The 20446-nt window shown below is 48.9% G+C and overlaps 1 protein-coding gene across 3 annotated transcripts in view; it reads right to left on the bottom strand.

The window, feature by feature from the left end:
* Positions 1-20446, bottom strand: part of LOC122798492 (synaptotagmin binding cytoplasmic RNA interacting protein) — a 1585553-nt gene that overhangs the window by 28643 nt on the left and 1536464 nt on the right. The gene's annotated exons all lie outside the window — the stretch shown is intronic.

The raw sequence follows: 20446 nt of genomic DNA, 5'->3' as shown, positions 1-20446 counted from the left end.
CTTGGGTGGCCTTCATGGAAGGATATTCCGGAGCACCACAGAGCCAAAGGACGCCCTACCTTGGGAGACAAGATCTATTTTATAGTGGCTGATAAAGGTGTGAAATGAAGCCCAAGTGGCTGCGGAACAAATGTCATCCAGTGGAACCCTAGCTTGAAAGGCTGCAGATGTGGCAATTGCCCTAGTAGAATGAGCATGGACTCCTTGAGGTGCAGGCCTTCCCGAGCTCTGATATGCTAAAAGAATACAACTCGAGATCCATCGAGAGAGAAACTTTAGAAACTGACTTTCCGAAATTACTTTTGGCAAAGGAGATAAACAACTGATCGGATTGCCTATGATCAGCAGTTCTATGGATATAAAAATGTAGTTGTCTGTGTATGTCTAAAGAATGTAGCTTGTACTCTCCTTTGTTTTGAAAGTTGGGGAAAAACACTGGAAGATTGATAGATTGATTGATGTTTGCTTCTGAAGATACCTTAGGTAGAAAGGACGGATTGACCCTGAGGAAAACCCTATCCGGGTGAAAGACCAGATATGGTGGTTTGACACAAAGAGCTTGCAATTCCAACACTCTTTTAGCTGAAGTTATGGCCACCAAAAAGGCAGTCTTCCAAGAGAGAAATTTGAGATCAACCGTGGCCGCCGGTTCGAATGGGGGACCAGTCAAGGCCTGCAATACTAAGGATAAATCCCATGGAGGTACCACCTCTTTGATTGGAGGCATAAGGAGGAAGGTACCCTTGAGGAAGGTCTTACATAGTTTGGAAGTGATGAGGGCCAGATTCTTGCCCCACGTGATAGTATGAGATTGCTGCCAGTTGTACCAGAGAGGTTAGAAAATCTAGAACCGATGCTATCGGGGCTGTAAAAGGGTCTAAACGACGGTGTTCTGCCCAAATGGTGAAGCGTTTCCACTTACTTTGATAAACCTTCCTGGTGGAAGGCTTGTGAGCTGCTACAGGAATGGCTTTGACAGGTGATGAGATCCCGGGAGTCCTTATGAGGAGTGGAACTGGAGCAACAAACCCGTCAGCTTGAGGTTGACCAGGTTCGGAGTCGGAAGATCAAGAGGGTGAGAAATGAGATCCGGAATGGGATCCAGAATCCATGGTGGATACACTAGGTGAGACCATAGGTAAGGGAAACACGTCTGACGAGGCCAGAATGGGGCAATGAGGATCATCTTGCTCCCCAGCTGCCTGGCTTTCTGTAATAATTTCAACATCAGGGGAAGAGGAGGGTAAGCATAAAACAGACTGGGAGGCCAAGCATGAACTAGAGAGTCTCTCGGGGAATCCCCCAAAGGGGGGATCAGAGCGAAGTAATCGTTGCATTTGGTGTTTGAAGGAGAGGCAAAAAGATTGCAACAAGGCTGCCCCCATCAGGCAAATACTTGCTCTGCAACTCGATGGTTGAGAGACCATTCGTAAGGAGTCAGGATAGTATGACTGAGCATGTCCGCTAGAATGTTGGACCGTCCCGGAATGTGCGTTGCTATGAGAAAGCGGTTGGTGGAAATTGCCCATTCCCACACTCTCATGGCCTCGTGGCAAAGGGGGGGTAAGACCTGGTTCCCCCCTGTTTGTTGATGTACCAGACGACCAAAATGTTGTCTGTTTGTACTGCAATCGTCCCTATAGGAAGAGAGTTGTGTAGTGCTTGCAACGTCAAAAGCACCGCCCTCATCTCTAGGACGTTGATATGCAAAGAGGTCTCTACGTCATTCCACGTGCCTTGGACTGCCCTGCCTGAAAAATGTCCCCACCCCACCCCAGGCGAAAAGCGTCCGTGGTCACTGTCGACTAGCGGAGGTAGTGGGAATGGACGTCCCGTGTGGAGACTGGGAGACTGGAGCCACCACAAGAGCGATCTTCTGCAAACCTTGCTTAAGGAAATGGGGTGAGACAGGGACCATTGTACCTGGAGGGTCCACTGCAGAACCCTCATGTTCAACCCGGCCAACGGCAGCAGAGGGATTGCAGCCGCCATAGATCCTAGGGCCCTCAGGATCAATTCCACTGAAGGAGTTTGCAGTTGAAGGATGGCCTGCACGTGCAACATCAGGTTTCAAAGCCGATCTGGAGTCAAGAATGCAAGCATCTGTCTGGAATCCAGTCTCGCCCCTATAAAATCCAACACCTGTGTAAGGATGAGAGAGGATTTGGTCATGTTGATGGTTAATCCTAATAGTGGAGCCAGACTGAGGAAATAATCCCTGCATGAACAAAGTAGATGCCTTATTGGGGCCGTAAGGAGCCAGTCGTCCAGGTATGGAAAGATCTGAATTCCCTGGAGTCTCAGGTGGGCCGCTATAATCGCTAGGACCTTGGTGAACACCCTGGGGGCTGAGGTGAGACCAAAGGGGAGGACCCTGAATTCAAAGCGACTGGCTCCCAGCAAGAAGCGGAGAAACCTCCTGGAACGCCTGTCCACTAGAATGTGACAGTACGCATCCTTGAGGTCTATGGATCACATCCAGTCGTCCTCCCACAATAAGGGGAGGACGGATTGCAATGTGACCATTCGGAACTTTTCTTTGGGTACCGCCAGGTTTAGGAGAGAGAGGTCGAGGATGGACCTCAAGTCCCCCGTCTTTTTTGGCACCAAAAAGAACCTGGAGTAAAACCCTGATCCGGCTTGATCTGGGGGGACGGGCTGGATGGCTCTTTTTTGCAGAAGCTGCTGAATTTCTGCAGCAGCCGCCTCCCTCTGACTGGGTGGAATGTCGGGGAGGCTTCTGATTCTGGGGTTTACTATAAAGGGAATTTGGTAACCTCTGGATATAATACAAAGCACCCAGCAATCCGTTGTTATGGACTCCCACGTTGCTAGGTGCCTCGAAAAACGCCCCCCGACTGCCTCCAGAGTGGAGCAGTCGGGTAACCCCTCAGGGGTTCTGCGTGGGCCTCTCAGAGAACGGTTCTCTGGACCCAAAATTCCTGGGACCCCCTCTGCTTCTGGGGCAGCGTCCTCCCTGTCTTCCTCTGCCACGAGAGGACTGTTTGTCCTGAGCAGACTGGGATTGATGCGATTTCCGGAACCACATCTTCTTCTGACCCTTTTGGTTCTTGGAAAAGGACCTCTGGGGCGCTGAGAAGCGGACTCCGACGGCAGACAAGGTCTTCCAGTCTTTCTCGCTCTGGACAAGAGTGTCGCGAACGGTTTTGCCGAACAGTGCAGAACCATCAAAAGGGGCATTCGCGAATGACACCTTAAAGGGTTCCGAGAAGTCACAGTGACGGAGCCAAGCCTGTCTCCTCATGACAAGCCTGACTCCGCCAGCTCTAGCGGCTCCCTCTGTAGCATAAGACAACAGCCGCATAGAGGTGTTAGAGACAGAGCGGAGGGTGGCCATTCGGAGGAGTACAGATCCTTGTCTCCATCCGACATGGACCCTGGGGGGGGGGGGGGGAGCAGCGTATTCCTTAATTACATCCTGCTGCATCCGAATAACATGTGCCATGTAGTTCAAGGCCCGCATAGAGAAGGTCGCTAAACTGAAGGCCTGCTTCCCAAGACGGTCCATCGCGCGAGACTCCTTGCTCGGAGGATGAACCGTGGGGCTCTCCTGAGCCAACTCTTTCTTGGTGGCTGCAGCCACCAACATTGCATCCACAGGGGGACCTCTGCTCCAGTGTGATCTCTCTGCAGGGGGGCTCAAAATTTTGTCCGGACGCTTGGGGATTGGCTCTACGGTGTCTGGTTCCTTCCAAGCCCTAGAGGATATGAGATCCACCAGGGGGTCGGGTGGAGGGGACACCCAAGAGGTAGATGGTCCTGCCTCAAACGCCTCAAGGAATACGGACTCATCCGAGGAAGCCTTAGGGGCAGACCACCCACCCCTGATTTTGAGCATTTCCATGATGTCTCCAAAGGAGACATCCTCGGGGGGTGATCTAGGGGAGCCTTCCCATTCATCCAAGTCTGTATCTTCAGTGAGACTCTCAGGGGAGTCTATGTGCCTCCTTTTGCACTTTGCCTTGTGAGGAATCTCTTCACGGGGGGGGGGGGGGGGGGCTGTCCGAGGAGTCCTCACGGACTGTATCTTGTTCCACTGGAACTCATAGAGGCGCTGAGGCACGCTGCCCCGAGGGCCGGATGAGGGGAGCCAGGACCAGATGAGGAGTGCGGGAGGGAGCCGAAGCCAGGACCGGAGGCCTGGAAGCACTCGACAGTGCCCTCTCCACCGCAGCGAAAGCAGAGGGGGAGCCGCTCTCTGACGGATCCGAGATCCGGCTCCCACTCGGATCCGAAGCGGGGATCGGACCTGGCACCGAGAATGTCGGATCCGAAGGACCAGTGTGCTCCGACTGGGACGGAGCCGAAAGCACACCGAATCCCTCGGATCCGAAGCTCGGCCCACGGCTCCGAGAGGTCGGGTCCAACAAACTCGAGGGAGCCGTCGGAGCAGACGTGCCCAGCATGGTCGGCTCCAACCTACCCACAGATCCAACGTGGCTCGGCTCCGAGCGCTCCAAACCCTGAATGCATGTCGGAGAAGGAGCAATAGGGGCGAAAAAAGGGGTCGAGCTCCCCCCCCCCGGAGGGGGGGGGGGGCAAGAGCATTCCCATCTGCATCTGGGCCTGGATGAATCTCCTCATCATCCGGTCCATGTCCGCATCCGACATGCTAAAAGTGGACCTCTAACAGGCCACCGAGGCAGACCTGGAGTGACGCCTCGATGACCTCGACGTGGACCGGTTCACCTCCTCCTCGGGTCCCGGGGAGAAACAAGGGGATCGGATCCGAGGAGGAGGAGATCGAGAAGACCTGGACGGAGAAGCCCTCTTGGCGGGCGGGGCCGATGAAGAGTCCTCGGCCCGCCGCTTAAGGTGCTTCTCCCGCCGCTTCTCTTTTCTGGACTCCCTATCCTCCGAAGCTGAAGCGGGAGGTTGAGTCCCGGTCGGAGCAAGGGAGGCAGAAGTGACCGCTACCGGGGGGGTAGCGGGTACCGAAGTACCGGAGGCCGAAGCAGAGTCTGGGGGTAAAAGGCCCGCCAGAACTAGCTTCGACCTTCGATCCTTGAGTGCCCTGGGGTTGAACGCCACGCAAATCGCGCAACCTGAAGAAAGGTGTTCAACCCCAAGGCACCTAACGCACCGAGTGTGGCCATCAGCCGGTGAAAGCTTGTGACCACACTCAGTGCATTTCGAAAAAATGGCTTTAGGGGCCTCCGACATTACTGAAGTAAAGCACACTCACTAGGCCCCTAACACTCAAGTCACACACACACGCTACAACCAGCGGGGGAGAGAGAAATATTTTAAATTAAATTTAAGCTGAAAAGCTAAAATAAGAAGTTATGTACCTACCATAACGTTCCATGTTAGTTGTCTTCTCTCGCCTTCTTTCTTGCTTGATGGGTTCGGAGCCGATCCTCGGCTCCGACTCAGCACTTGCTTTAGCTCGAGAACTCCTTTTACCAGCTCGAGGCAGCCCCATATCCCATGATGCAAGGCAGTAAGTACCCAGATCTCGTTTGTTGACAAAGGGCAATAACACCAAGCATAAAATACTTCCCAAAGGAAGAAAGAAAACTTACAGACGGAAGAAGGACCAGGTCTGAATGGTCTTCAGCATAACAGTTTCTTATACAAGGTCTGTCCAGGCCAGGGGGAAGGAGGGAGGGTCGCAAGAAAGAAGGCGAGAAGACAACTAACATGGAACGTTATGGTAGGTACATAACTTCTTAATGTTAAGTTGTCAATCTCGCCTTCATTCTTGCTTGATGGGACCGGCGTCCTAGCACCTCTATCCTGGGTGGCTCAATGGAACAAACTCTTGAGGACTGTAGAGCCAAAACTGGCTCTGTCCCTGGAGGCCAAGTCCAATTTGTAATGGGAAACAAAAGTGTGAGGAGTGGCCCAAGTGGCCGCTGCACAAATAGTGTCCAAAGGCAGTCTAGCTTGAAAAGCTGTAGAAGTAGCTAAACTCCTAGTTGAATGTGCTTTAGGTTTTGAGCACAGCTGTTTTCCCCTGATCGTATAAATTTCAGTGATGACCGAAGAAAGCCATCTGGACAAAGTCACTTTAGAAACAGGAAGGCCTTTTTTATTATCTGCATAGGAAACAAAAAGTTGATCAGATTTCCTAAATTTTTTTGTTCTGTCCAAATAATATCTAAGCTGACGGTGGACGTCAAGATAATGTAGCTTTTGTTCAGCTCTATCTGAATAGTTAGGAAAAATACAGGGAGATCAATGGATTGATTCAGATTGTTTTTTGAAGCGACCTTAGGTAAAAATGATGGATTAGTTCTCAAAGATACTCTGTCCTTGTGAAAAATCAAATAGGGGGGTCGAACCGAAAGAGCATGAAGTTCAGACACCCTCCTGGCAGATGTAATAGCCACTAGGAATAAAGTTTTCCAAGAAAGATATTTCAGGGAACAAGAAACAGCTGGCTCGAAGGGGGGAAGAATCAAGGATGTCAGCACTAAATTTAGATCCCACTGAGGAGGAGGATTCCCGATTGGAGGCTTTAGTAGGAAAATTCCTTTCAAGAAGGCCCTGCAGAGCCTATGGGACATAATATTATGATCTGCTATCCCAACATGAAAATTAGAAATAGCAGCCAACTGAACTCTGACTGTGGAAGAAGAGGAGCCTGCATGAAAAATCTCTGCTAAGAAGTCCAGAACTGCCTGAACAGGGGCAGTAAAAGGATCAATATTTTGGGCCTTAGCCCAATAAGAGAAACGTTTCCATTTGCTTGTGTAAATCCTCCTGGTAGAGGATTTTAGTGAAGTTACTATGATATCTCTAACTGGGTTAGAGATCAAAGGAAGCCTGGCTAGGGAAGGAAGTGGAGCAACCATGCTGTGAGGTTGAGAGAAGGGATTGACCGGTGCAGCTGACCGGATTGGTGAATCAGTAGATCTGGCACTGGGTCCAGATGCCACGGCTGCACCAAAAGGTGACGATGGGGGAGAGGGAACCAAACTTGTCGAGGCCAGTAAGGGGCAATGAGAATCAATTTGGCTCTCAAAACGGTAGCTTTCTGGATCACCTGAGGGATCAGAGCAAATGGGGGGAAGGCATAAAGAAGTCCCTGGGGCCAATCCTGGGTCAGAGCGTCTCTGGGGGGATGGCCTGATAGAGGGAAGAGGCTGAAGAAGTCTGGACATTTGCTGTTTTGGGGAGTAGCAAAAAGATCGCAACATGGACGACCCCATTCCAGAAAAATCTCCTCCGCTATGGATTGCTTGAGAGACCACTCGTGAGGCATGAGAATAGCTCTGCTCAATCTGTCCGCTATAATGTTGGTTTTCCCAGGGATATGTTGCTACCAGAAACCGATGAGAGGAGATCGCCCATTGCCATAGTCTGAGTGCTTCTCGACACAAGGGGTAGGACTTGGTTCCGCCCTGTTTGTTGATATACCAAACAACAGACATGTTGTCTGTGTGGACTGCAATTGTCCCTACGGGAAGAAAGTCGTTGAGGGCTTGCAACGTTAAAAGCACTGCTCTCATCTCCAGGACATTTATGTGCAGATGGTACTCGAACGGTTGCCACGTCCCATGAACCATCCTGCCCTGATAATGACCCCCCCACCCGATCAGGGAGGCATCCGTGGTGACAGTGGCTATCGGGGACGGAGGTACAAAGCATCTGCCTTGGTGAACCTGAGACGATGTGATCCACCAAGCAAGATGTTCTTTGCATGTTTGTGTCACCAGAATCTGGTGACGCATTGGAAGTTGCTGGTATGACCACTGTGTGAACAGCATCCACTGAAGGAGGCATGTAGAATCGAGCCAGGGAAGAAGAGTAATGGCCGCAGCCATGAGACCTAATACTTTTAGAACCATTCTGGCCTGTACTTTCTTGCTGGCCAGAATGATCCTGACATGAGTCTGAATGTCTGAAACTCTTTGTTCTGTAAGGGTAGCTGACATCCGAACAGTGTTTAAGTTTGCGCCTATGAAGGTAATAGACTGGCAGGGCGATAAGGATGACTTTTCGAAGTTGACTGAGATGCCCAAATGAGAACAAAGGTCTATTGTGTAATCCCTGGCTTGTATAAGCTGATGCCTGGTGGTGGCTGATAGGAGCCAGTCGTCTAGATACGGAAACACCTGGAATCCTTGACGTCTCAGGTGAGCCGTGACCACTGCCATGCATTTGGTGAACACTCTGGGGGCTGTAGTGAGACCAAAGGGCAGGGCTCTGAACTGGAAATGACTGGACCCCAGCCGAAAGCGGAGAAATCTCCTGGAGCGTCTGTGAATTTTGATGTGATAGTACGCATCCTGAAGATCTATTGAGCACATCCAGTTGTCCTTCTGTAAGAAGGGCAGAATTGACTGAAGAGTGACCATTCGAATCTTGTCTTCCTGACAGACTTGTTGAGTCTGCTGAGATCCAATATTGGTCTCCAGTCTCCCGTCTTTTGGGGACCAAAAGAACCTTGAGTAGATTCCGGCTCTGAATGGTCTATTGTAACTGGCTGAATGGCTCTTTTTTGCAGTAGTTTTGCGATTTCTAACTCTGCAATGTCCCTTAGACCGGGTGGTACGTCTGGAAGGGAACTTGAGGGGAAGGACTTTCCTCGAAAGGAATAATGTAACCCTTGGATATGATCGACTGTACCCATCTGTCTTGAGTGAGGGAATGCCAGGCTTCTGGGTACAGTGATAATCTTCCCCCGACTGCCTCCAAGGAGGGACAGCCGGGCAACACCTCAGGGATGCTGAAAGGGCTTATCAGAGAGAGGCTCCCTGTTTCCCTGGTTTTGGACCCCTCTGCCTCTAGAGCGTCTGTTGTTGTTACCCCTCTGCCTCTAGGGGTAAACTGACCACGTGAATCCGGCGTGACTCCTTGGGATTTACGGAACCACATCTTACCACCCTTCTGTCCTTTGGGATAAGGTCTAGAAGGGGTGGAAAAACGGACTCCAACAGCAGAAAGAGTCTTGCCGTCCTGCTCACACCTGGTCAAGGTCTCCTTCACCTGAGGGCCAAACAAAGCTGACCCATCAAAGGGAGAATTTGTGAAGGACGCCTTAAAGGGATCCGCAAAATCACATAGCCGCATCCAGGCTTGGCGTCTAAGAGCCACACCTGTGCCTGCGGCTCTACTCGCTCCATCCGCAGCATAAGATATTAGCCGCATGGAGGAGTTAGCAATGGAATTGAGGGTTCCTAGCTGCGAAGCAATCTTTTCTTGAGCCCCTGCAGCTGTAGGATCCTGAACTACTTCTCCCAGCTCCTTCAGGATATCTCTCTGGAGTCTGGTGAAGTGACAAAGATAATTCAGCGACGATAGCAAAGGTCGCTGAGGAAAACATCCGCTTGCATCTATCCATGGTCCTAGAGTCCTTATTAGGAGGATGGACGGGCACGGAAGAATCTGCAAGTTCCTTTTTGGTGGCCGCAGCCACCACCATGGCATCAGCGGGGACACCCTTGGTAAGGAATTGTTTGTCACTAGGGCAGTGATAAATTTAGAAGGCCTCCTAGGGACTGGCTCTACAGAGTCAGGAGCTGTCCACGCCTTCGTGCAATCACCTGCATAAGGGGGTCGAAGGCGGAGACACCCAGGAGGTGGAGGGCCGAGATCCAAACGCCTCTAGGTATACTGACTCATCCTCAGAGGGATTGTTGGTGGGCCAGTTTCCCTCTGTTTCAGAAGTTCTAGGATGTCTGAAAAGGAGACATCCTCAGAGGGGATCTAGGGGATCCCTCTGACTCATCAAAGTCAGTATCCGGCGTGACAGACTCGGGAGTCTACATGCTTCCTCTTACAAGTCCTCTTCCTAGGAGGATCTCCAAACATCAGGAGAATCCTTGGAAGAGGGGAAATTCCCAATGGGGAAACCTGAGGCGGAGGATCTCTGGGTCCTGTAGCAAGAGAAGTGGCAGAGATGTCAACAGGTACAATAGAGGGAGGAGCTACGGAAGAGACTGCTGACTGATACCAGTGGCCAGTACACTCTTCATCACCTCGAATGCTCCCTCCCAGGCAGGTCCGAGAGAACCCGCTCAAGAGCTAGGAACTCCAGGGACCACCGAAAGGGAAGCATCCGAGGCAGATGTCGGAGCCGAGCTCACCAAGGCCGAGGCTCCAAGGGGAAGAGCGGGTTCGACAAGGGTCCGATGCCACTCACCCCTCGGAGGAGACCATGGAAGCCCGACCACCGAATCCCTCTAAGGAAGAGGAGATAAGAGTAGAGGCTGAAGGAACAGAAGGGGTATCCGCCTCCAGCCGTAGCAGTAACTATGCCCGAAGACTCCAACTCCAAGCTCTGGGGTAGAGTTGAAGGAGGAACTGTAACGGGGTGTGGACCAACAGTCGTCTGCTGAGACGGACTGTGAAGCATTTGGGCCAGTACCTGTGACTTGAGCAATCTGCTGACCACTCTCTCTAGGTCATGGTCAGACAACCTGGATGACCTTGAAGATCGGCTCCGATGGCTCCGTTCCGACAGAAGAGGTGAAGCCGGAGCCGAAAGTATCGGCTCCAAGGAAGGAGACCTCGACCTCTTCCTGGAATGAGCCATCGGAGCCGACTCTACGGATCCTGTCGGAGCCGATTTCTCAGAGCCGACAGAACGCCTCGATGTATCGGCTCCAGCCGGAGCCGATACAGCCATCAAAGTAACGGTGTCGGAGCCGATCGGAGCCGACACCGATGCCTGTGCCACATGGGTGTCGGAGCCGATCGGAGCCGACATCGAAGTGGACAATACAGTTTCGGCACCGATGGCCATCGGTGCCGAAGGCTTAGTCAAGCCAGAATCGGCTCCAGCCGGAGCCGATCTCGACTCTGTACGAGTCGGAGCCGAGGCCGCAGGCTTAGAAACAGAAGCCTGGGCCTTGGAAACTCTTGCTGGTTTCGGTGGAGCCGACTTAGCCGGAGAGCCCTCCGGCTTAAGGCGGCCCCTAAGAACCAGTTTGTTATGTCTCTCCTGCAGGACTCTCTGGCTGAAGGAGTGACAAATAGCACAGGAGTCCTGCAGGTGAAGAGGGCCCAGACAATACAGGCAAGAAGTGTGACCGTCTGTCAGAGACATTTTCTGACAGCACGAGTCACACTTCTTAAAACCTGAAACCCTCTCCTTTGACATGGTGCCGACACACAAAACACACACACACCAGTCAAAATAAAATTAAATTACACAAAATACCAAAAGGGTATTCTATAAAAAAAAAAAAAAAACACCAACACACACACCCTAACAGGGGGGGGGATGGGATAGGGATAACTAAGAACAAATTCAAAAAGACAGGGAATTTCTGTCAGGAAGGGATAGAAATTAAATTTAAACTATATAAAAATTAGTTTTTGACTAAAAAGGGGCTTGAAAATCACAAAGTGAAACAACTTACCAGGAGCTGGTAAAAAGAAGACCTCCCAAGCGAAGCGGCAAACGAGATCTGGGTACTTACTGCCTTGCATCATGGGATATGGGGCTGCCTCGAGCTGGTAAAAGGAGTTCTCGAGCTAAAGCAAGTGCCGAGTCGGAGCCGAGGATCGGCTCCGAACCCATCAAGCAAGAATGAAGGCGAGATTGACAACTTAACATTAATATGTTTAGTGTTGAGGGTAAACCTACCACGCACATACAATCACTCAATCAGAAAAGAAGAAAGAAAAACTTTTTTCCCCACAAAAACGCTAAGAGCTCTGGAATCTAGCTGTTGCTTGAAGAGCGGCAAACTAGATCTGAGGTCAGTTAGGGTAGGCAGGGGATTATGGGTAAGGGGAGGAGCTAGGCGCTCGGATCTATGCTATAATAGAAGTTGCCGGCTCGGATCAGAGATCGGATCTGTATCCCAAAGGTTGCTGACAAATGAAGTTCCTACTTCAGATTCCTTATTTAGCAGATGAACAAAGGAAGAAGTCTCCACCAGCTCCTTCTTTGTGGCTGCCACCACCACCATGGCATCTACTGGAATGCCCTTAGACAAAACCTCTTTACCAGGAGGGGCAGACAAACTTACTGGGTCTCCTGGGGACTGGCTCCACGGAATCAGGAGTATCCCAAACCTTTTGACTAACTAGATCCATTAGTTCGTCAAAAAGTGGAGACACCCAAGAGGGAGAAGGTTGAGATCCAAAAGCCTTCAGGTACACTGACTCCTCATCAGAAGGGTTGACAGTGGGTCAGTCGCAGCTTTGTAAGAATCTCCAAGATGTCCACAAAGGAGACATCAGAGGATGACTTGGGGGACCATTCAGACTCCTCGAGGTCAGTGTCCGATGTCAAGGACTCATCCTGGGAGTCAACATGCTTCCTCTTACATAGCCTCTTCCAGGGACACTCCTCAAAAGGGCATTCCAGGGAGACCTCGGAAGAGTGGGGGCCACCAGCCGATGGCTCCTGAGGCAGAGGGTCTCTGCTGTTTCCAGAGAGAGTAGGGGCCGAGACCGAAGTGGGTGCTCTTGGGGGAAGAGTGCTGGTACCACTGGTAGGGGCTGGAGAATGAAACAGCACGCTCCTCATCATTTCAAACGCCGACCTCCCCCACTCCGAAGAGACAAAGATTGACGTCTGAGCCAGAGCCCAGCTCCAAAGCAGCGACAAAGGGAGCTGGAAATGATGGTGCCGCTGTTGGCACCAAGCACTCCAGCTCCGAAGGGCCAACATGGCTCGGCGGGGGAATAGCAGACAAGGGCAAAGCTGGATCGAGTGGCTCCAGAGCAGACTGGGTCAGAGACAATAATTTGGCAAGGCAGACAACTTCAGGAGTTTCAACACTACCCTCTCCACATCATCTTCTGAAAGGCTCCTGGAAGATCTGGAAGACATAAGTAGGGGATCTTAATCTAAGGGGCATTGGAGACTCTAGTAACATGGGAACAGTTAGGGAATCCACAGACCAACTCCAAGAAGCAGATTCAATTGGTTCCGAGATCGGCTCAGAAACACTTGGAACAGACTCTGACACCACAATAGTGCTCTCCTTCGGCTCCGAAGGCAGTGGAGTTGAGGTGGCAGATTTTGACTGTTTAGAAGGCGGCTCCGAGACACCAGCCGGCGCCAAAGAAGGCCTTTTTGAAGACTTAGATTTGCCAGACTTGGGAAGCCGAAGAACTGGATAGAACTTCCACAAAAGATGGTTTTAATAGACCCTTGAGTATAAGCTTGTTCTTTCTCTCCGGTAACACCCTAGGAGAGAAAGTATGGCAGAACAAGCACGATTCCAGCAGGTGGATGGCCCCTAAACAGCAGACACAGCTACTGTGGCCATCCGTTAAAGACATCTTTTGGGAGCATTTCATGCACTTTTTAAAACCCGAAGGTTTGTGCTCCTTACTCTCTTTAGACATTACAAACACACACACAGGAAAGAAGAAGACTGAGGGAAGGGGACTAGGTCCTCTAACTAAAACGGGCCTAGCCCGGTGGGACAGAATTGGGTCTTCTAATTTAACCAGACCAGAAAACAAACAGAAAACTGTATATGACTAACGTACTAAGGGAGGAATTCCAACCCTTAGCAAATAAAGTACAGTTTTGTACCTACCATAAATGTAGATGTTCGAGTGTTCACCCTGCTGTAGTCATCACACTTGGGTTATCCTGCCGTCAGGCGGTCCCCGCAGTTGGCTATACACCATAGAGGTAGTATAGGATAGAGTGGTAGAGATACGTTCAGCTAGTTCAGAGGGGATGGAGGAAGGGTAACCTGGACTGCAGCAGGGTGAACACTCGAACATCTACATTTATGGTAGGTACAAAACTGTACTATGTTCATCGTGTTACCCTGCTGCAGTCATCACACTTGGGTTGAATCCCAAAGCTAAGGATGGGAGGTGTAATCAGACAGGGTTAGAAGGAGCTAGTAAGCCCTGCAAAACTGCAGTGGCAAAACCAGCTCTAGTCTTAGAGTATAGAGGTAAGTGATCGTGTTCGTGAAGGTGTGCACTGAACTCCAAGTAGCAGCTTCCAGAATGTCCTTGGTTGGCACTCCCCTGAGAAAGGCTGCTGATTTAGCTGTAGCCCTGGTGGAGTGGGACCTAATGTTAGCAGGTACTGGGTTCCCATGATGAATGTAGCAAAAATGTATGCAATGCCCTATCAATTTTGAAATTGTCTGTTTTGAGATGGCTTTTCCTTGTGATCCTGTAGCATAGGCTACAAAAAGCAGGTCAGTTTTTCTGAAAGCCTTAGTTTTATCCAAGTAGTAATGGGAAGAAGGTGGGCAAGTGAATGGTTTGGTTTAGGGCCACACTGGATACCACCTTTGGCATAAAGGAAGGATTAGTTCGTAGAGAGACTCTGTCTTGATGAAAAATGATGAAAGGTTCCACTGTCATTAGTGCCTGTAGCTCCGAGACTCTTCTAGCTGAGGTTATTGCTAGTAGTAGGGCAGTTTTCCATGAAAGAAATTTTAAGTCAGCTGAAAAAGCTGGTTCAAAGGGCGGCAGTGTAAGCTTTTCCAGAACAAAGTTGAGATCCCAAGTAGGTGTTGGAGCTCTCCTTGGCGGTCTTAAGTTCTTAGCCCCTATGAGGAACTGTCTTAGGAGTGGATGTGAGAATAAAGGAGGATCCGTGCTGTAATGTGCTGAAATTGCTGAGGCGTGGATCTTAATAGATAAAAAGGAAAGTCCTTTGTGTAACATCTCAGTTAGATATTGTAGAATCTGAGGGATGTTTGGATCAAGGGGGTTTAGGCCTTTAGCCTGGTTCCAGGCGCAAAATCTTTAACATTTGTCTGAATAGGTTTTCCTGGTGCTGGGCCTCCTGGCCTCTAGAATGACATCCTTAACAACTTTGGATAAAGGTGTTGGTTGGTTGTTTAGGTAATTTGCCATGCAGCCAGGTTTAAAGTCTTGAGCTGGCTGCGTAGAATCCGATGGTCTCGCTGGGTGAGCAGGTGAGGAATTTGTGGCAAAATCCATGGTGGGCCATGGGCCATGTGCCTTAAAATTGGGTATCAATGCTGGCGTGGCCAGTCTGGTGCAACGAGTATCATTTGTGGCCTCTCTAATCTGACTTTCAGCAGTACCTTTGCTAGAAGAGGTAGTGGAGGAAAGCAATACACTGTTAATGCTTTCCAACTGAATGAGAGGGTGCCCACTTTCCAAGCTAGTGGATGGAAGGTCCTTGTGCAAAATTTTTTTAAGTTGGTGGTCGTGGGGGCTTGCAAACAGATCTGTGTCTGGGCATCCCTATTTTTGAGCTATCACTGCAAACACTTGTGCATCTAGTTTCCATTCGTGTGGATCCATGAAGTTTCTGCTTAGGTCGTCTGCCAATGTGTTTTTCTTTCCTGGCAGGAATTGTGCTTGTAATTGAACCTGGTAAGACAGTGCAGTGTACCACAAGGTCATTGCTTGCCTGCATAGAGGGTAGGAATGTGTGCCCCCTTGCTTATGTGCCACATGACTGTGGTATTGTCCATCTTTATTGTTAGTTGTCCTGGGTGTAGAAGGTCCTTGAAAGCTGTTAGGGCATTCTGTACTGCTAGTATTTCTTTTTGATTGATATGCAGATGCCTCTGATCTGTTGTCTATTTGCCCTGAATGCCCTGCCATGTGTGCTCCCCAGGCATAGTCCAATGCATCTGTTGTCATAATTTGCCTGGCTGTGGGTGAGGTGGAAGGCTGACCCTTGTTGAGGTGACAAGCCTGTGCCCACCATAGAAACTCCTGTTGAAGGCAGGGAATGAGTGGTATCATTGTTTCCAAGCTGCGGCTGTGCCGAGTCCATACACTTTTCCGGTACCATTGTAATTTCCTCATATGCAGTTTTGCAAATGGTATTAGTAGTATGCAAGATGCCATGAATCCCAAGGCCTGCAGAATTGTTCTTGCAGGGAGTTGGGTCTTTGTTGCCATTACTTTGAAATATTGAAACAGCTGTCGTTGCTTGTCTGGCGTGAGAAGCCATCTGGGCCCATTGTATTCAAGCTGGCACCCAGGAATATTATGTTTTGTGAGGGCATTTTGTTTACTGTGTATCCTAGGCAACTTAGAAGGTGTGTGACAAATGCCAGATGCTTTGAAAGAATGTCCTTGCTTTCTACTTGAATAAGGCAGCCGTCCAGGTATGGGTATATTTGAATTCCTCTTTGTCTGCAGTATGCAATTACTGGTGCCAGGCATTTTGTAAAGACCCTGGGCGCAGTAGATAAGCCAAAGGGCAGTGCAGAGAATTGATAATGCGTTGAACCTGCAATGAAGCAGAGGTATCTTCTGCAATTTTGTCTGACAGGGACATGTAGGTATGCCTCCTTGAGGTTCAAAGTGACTAGCCAAGCATTCTTGCCCAGCATGGGAAGAAGCTGCTGTAGTGTTAGCATCTTGAATTTTGGTACTTGCAGATAGGTGTTCAGAATTGAAAGATCCAGAATGGGTCTCCATGCTTTGTCCTTTCTTGGGACTAGGAAGAGTCGAGTAAAATCCTTGTCCTTGCTCCTGTGTAGGTACCTGTTAAATGGCTCGTGTTCATGAGAGCTGTAATTTGTTTTTGTGCCTCTGCCCATTGATTTGGTGGCAGGTCTGGCATTCCTTTGATCCTTGGTAAGGTATGAAAGTGGAATCTGTATCCTTGAGAGAATGTTTAGAACCCATTTGTCTTTTGTGATGATGTGCCAGCTGTCTGCAAAAATATGCTAGTTTTCCTCCCAAGGGAGTTGCTAGGAGAGATTTGCTTGGCAGTTTGAGGATAGAGTCATTGTGTTTGTCTTCTGCTAGCTTGGGGCCTGTCTTCTCCTCCTCTCTGGGTAGCGGAACCCCATTGGAGAGGTTTGTAATGGCCCTGTGACTGACCTCTGCTCCTTGGGCGTCTGTATTTGCCCCTCTGTGATTTGTCTGAAGCTGGAAAGGACCAGTTTTTTGTTGGCCAATTTCTGCTGAAACAAGGGGGTTGTACCTGCAAAAAATCCTTGAACATTTGCATAGACTTTGCCTTATCCTCCATTTTCTTTAAAACCTCTTCTGCTTTGACACCAAATAATACATCCTGCTGTAAAGGTGCATCCAATAATTTTGCTTTAACATGGTCAGGGAGGGTTTGTTCTTTTAACCAAGCATGTCTACATATGACAGAACCAGTAACAGCTGCTCTACAAGAAGCTTCCAATGAACCAAATCCGCACTGTAAAGTATGTTTGCCCACCTGTTCAGCTGCATGCAACAGATCCTGTATTTCCTTGAATTCAGGCTGTTCTGAATGTGTGCTCATTTTTTGTTTTAACTGAGACATTAGGAATTGTTGATATTTCAACATGTGAAACTGTCAATTTAATGCTCTCATAGCCAGAGTAGCTGAGGTGTATATTCTCTTTCCCCATCTATCTAGGGCTCTGGAATCCCTTTGAGGGCACAGGGTTTTTAGCCATAGAAGCTTTTGCTCCCTTAGGACCCTGGGAAATTGTTTCTGGGTCAGCTACAGGGCTTTTATAAAGGAATTTGTGTGAGTCAGGTACTCTGTAGTATCTCTGTCTGGTTTGGCTGGAGTAAACATCATCCACAATATCTAGAACAGGAGGGATAGCAAGAGGTCTGTGCTGGGGTAGTAAAAGGAACTCTCGGAGCCTTTTCTTAGAATCCGAGTAATCCTGGCCTTCCCAGTGGAAATGTTCCCTCCCTCATGGTATGTAAGAATTCCCCAAAGGAGTAGTCTTCAGGGGGAGATGCTGAGGAAATAGAGTCTTCAGCATCAGAATCTTCATAAGGTGGAAAAGTGTAATCCTGTTCCTCAGAAGAATCTGAAGAGAGAGAAACCTGGTCAGAGGATGCGTAATCCTCCACTTGTCTTGGTCTTTTATCAGGAGGGGGATGGGAACCCCTGATAAGGGTAATCAAATCTTCAGCCATCTTAGGCATCTGTTTCTTAGGCATGGGGCCTTGAACTGTAGACTGATGTACAGTTTTCTTTGGTTTTAAAGGAGTTTTAAGTTTAGCATAAGATTTAATGGTGAGTGTAGTCTGTCTGAAGACACCTTCTGCAACCGAAGGTGTTTCCGTTGCACCGGTGTCTAGTTCTGCTCCGGTGTCAGTAGATGGCTGTGTGGGCCTAGTAGCCTCCGCTTGGGAATCCGCAGCTGTCTGGGGTTCCAGTTCTGCGGTCGTCAGGGGCTGCATAGGAGCCTCACTGAAAACCGGAGAACTGGCGACAGGCCCAGCTGAGGCCTCCATGTCTGGCTTATCCCTAGGCTGCCTGTCCTTATCCTTGCGTTTTTTATGAATGTCAGTCGTCGGTTGCTCCGTTGGCAAGAGATAATTTCCTACCAAAGTAATGCCGTTCAAAGTCAAAACGGCATTTGATAGTTCGTTTATTAAACCTAGCGCAAAACCGACAACCTGTGAAGTCATGGTCTGGGCCTAGGCAAGGAATACAATAGCAATGGAAGTCCTTATGAGGTATTTGCTTCCCACAAGAAATGCAATTGTTAACTCTTTCTGACATCGGACTGAGGCAAGAAAATGTTCCCCAACGGGGTACTTAGCTTTACTGAAGACTTCGGACTGAAATTCAAATCGAAAATCTCAGGTGTCGGTCGACCGGCACTTGCGAACTGCTTCGGCTTCAGACACCGCGTGGCAAGAAAGACTAAAGAAAATGGCGTCGGATGCCTCTTGTATACCCCTGGTGCACTGACGTCAGGGAAGAAGTGACAGCAACCGATGCCGGACCAAGACTTTGGAATTCGGGCAGACTGCGGGACCGCCTGACGGCCGGATAACTCAAGTGTGATGACTGCAGCAGGGTAACACGATGAACATCCAGTGGATCCCCACCAAAAATACAATCTCATATTAAGGAAACTAAGCTGCCAATAACTGTCTAGAAAGACAACAGAATAACAGGAGACCCTGTTAACTATCAGCGGAAAACCGCCACAAACCACCTGATAAGGAAAAAAGCACAACGGCACCTACAAGAACTCTAAACTGGCACACAGGATATCAACTAACAACAAGTTTACGCTAAGAATGCACTGAAAAGGGCAAACAACACTACTACCTAAGATATCACCACCTTACACCACCATAATAACTGTAATACAAAATTTAAATAGAAGAATTTTAACACTTGGCCAGAGCCAAGAGAAGCACAAACAAACTCGATGTGGCAAACGACATCTGGGGTTTGTACTGGTGCACTATGGGATACCTGCTTAGCCACGAGCCAACCAAAAGTCTTCGAACTTGTAAATCGGCCGAGTCGGAGCCGAGGATTGGCTCCGAACCCATATGTAAAAATTAAGGTGAGACTGGACTACACAACATTAACTGATCAACACCTTACTTTGACTCACATATTAACATGACTATCAAAACTGTTAACAGAAAACTTGGCTCCCTCTACAGAACAAAATCTTTCCTAACCCTTGAAGCCAGAACCACCATTGCCCATACCAAACTTATTAAACTGGCAACCTCCTATAACATTGCCAGATTTGCCACGAGCTCACCATTTAGAACCCACCATTGTCTAAATCTTAAACAGCTAGGATGGCTAGAACTGCAAAACCAGGTACTACTTCAACAATTTATTATCACCCATAAGATACTTTATCAGCCCAACAATACTCCTATTCTCAGCAGTCTAATCTCCCCCTATAGAAATCTTACTATCCTTCGCTCAGCAAATAAATTACTAATAACCATCCAGAAATCCTATAATAAAGCAGGTGACTCCCTCTTCTCCAATTCTGTAGAGAAAATCTGGAACAGGCTTCCCAGCAATCTACAATTGCTTTCATCATTACCACTCTTCAAAAATCAACTAAAATTACTCCTTAAAACACAATGGCTATGCCTATGCATTAACCCAGTTTAAAACTAATTGTATAGCATTACTGTTTTTCAACTTCCATGAACAACCAAGTCAAATTTCTAAGCCTCTTTTTTTGCTGTTTTTTATTATGTCCTTTATTGCCTTCAATCTAGCCTGTAGGACATACAATTGGAAAATTACCCCTGCTCCAGGCACCTGGTTTACAGCTTTGAATGTATACCATCTGTTTTACTTGAGTGTATAATTCAGAACAAACTTAATGTTGTTGTTGTCTTTCGGCTTTTCCCGGTTAGGGGTCGCCACAGCGGAACTCCGGTCCGCTAATGATCGGCAGTAGATTTTCACAAACGGAGAGGTGCCAGCTCGATGTTCAACCAAGGCACGTCCATTTACGCATGTCTTTCGAATGCCCACACAACCGCGGGGAGGACATGCAGACTCCACACAGAAGGCACCCCCCGCACTCCAGCTGAGAATCGAACGGGAGAACCTCTTGCTGTGAGGCAAGAACGCTACCGCTGCACCACCTTGGAAGTCTCAGAACAAACGATTAATTTTAATCTATCTTACTTTTCCTACTCTTCTCCAGGTTAAATGCCAACCACTTAACCTGGATATTTGCTTCTAGAACTACTGTACTGCTAAACCGTGTACCCATGATTCTTTTCATGCTGTTTCTACAATGTTAGCCTACAGCAATAATGTATTTTAATGTTTTAGTTAGATGTTTCTTTTGTGTCT

Source organism: Protopterus annectens, chromosome 1.part0 (assembly GCF_019279795.1).
Source record: "Protopterus annectens isolate FY-2018-M chromosome 1.part0, PAN1.0, whole genome shotgun sequence".
Lineage (NCBI taxonomy): Eukaryota > Metazoa > Chordata > Ceratodontiformes > Protopteridae > Protopterus > Protopterus annectens.
Note: the sequence above shows the minus strand (reverse complement) of the source record. Positions and strands in the feature narration are given on the sequence as shown.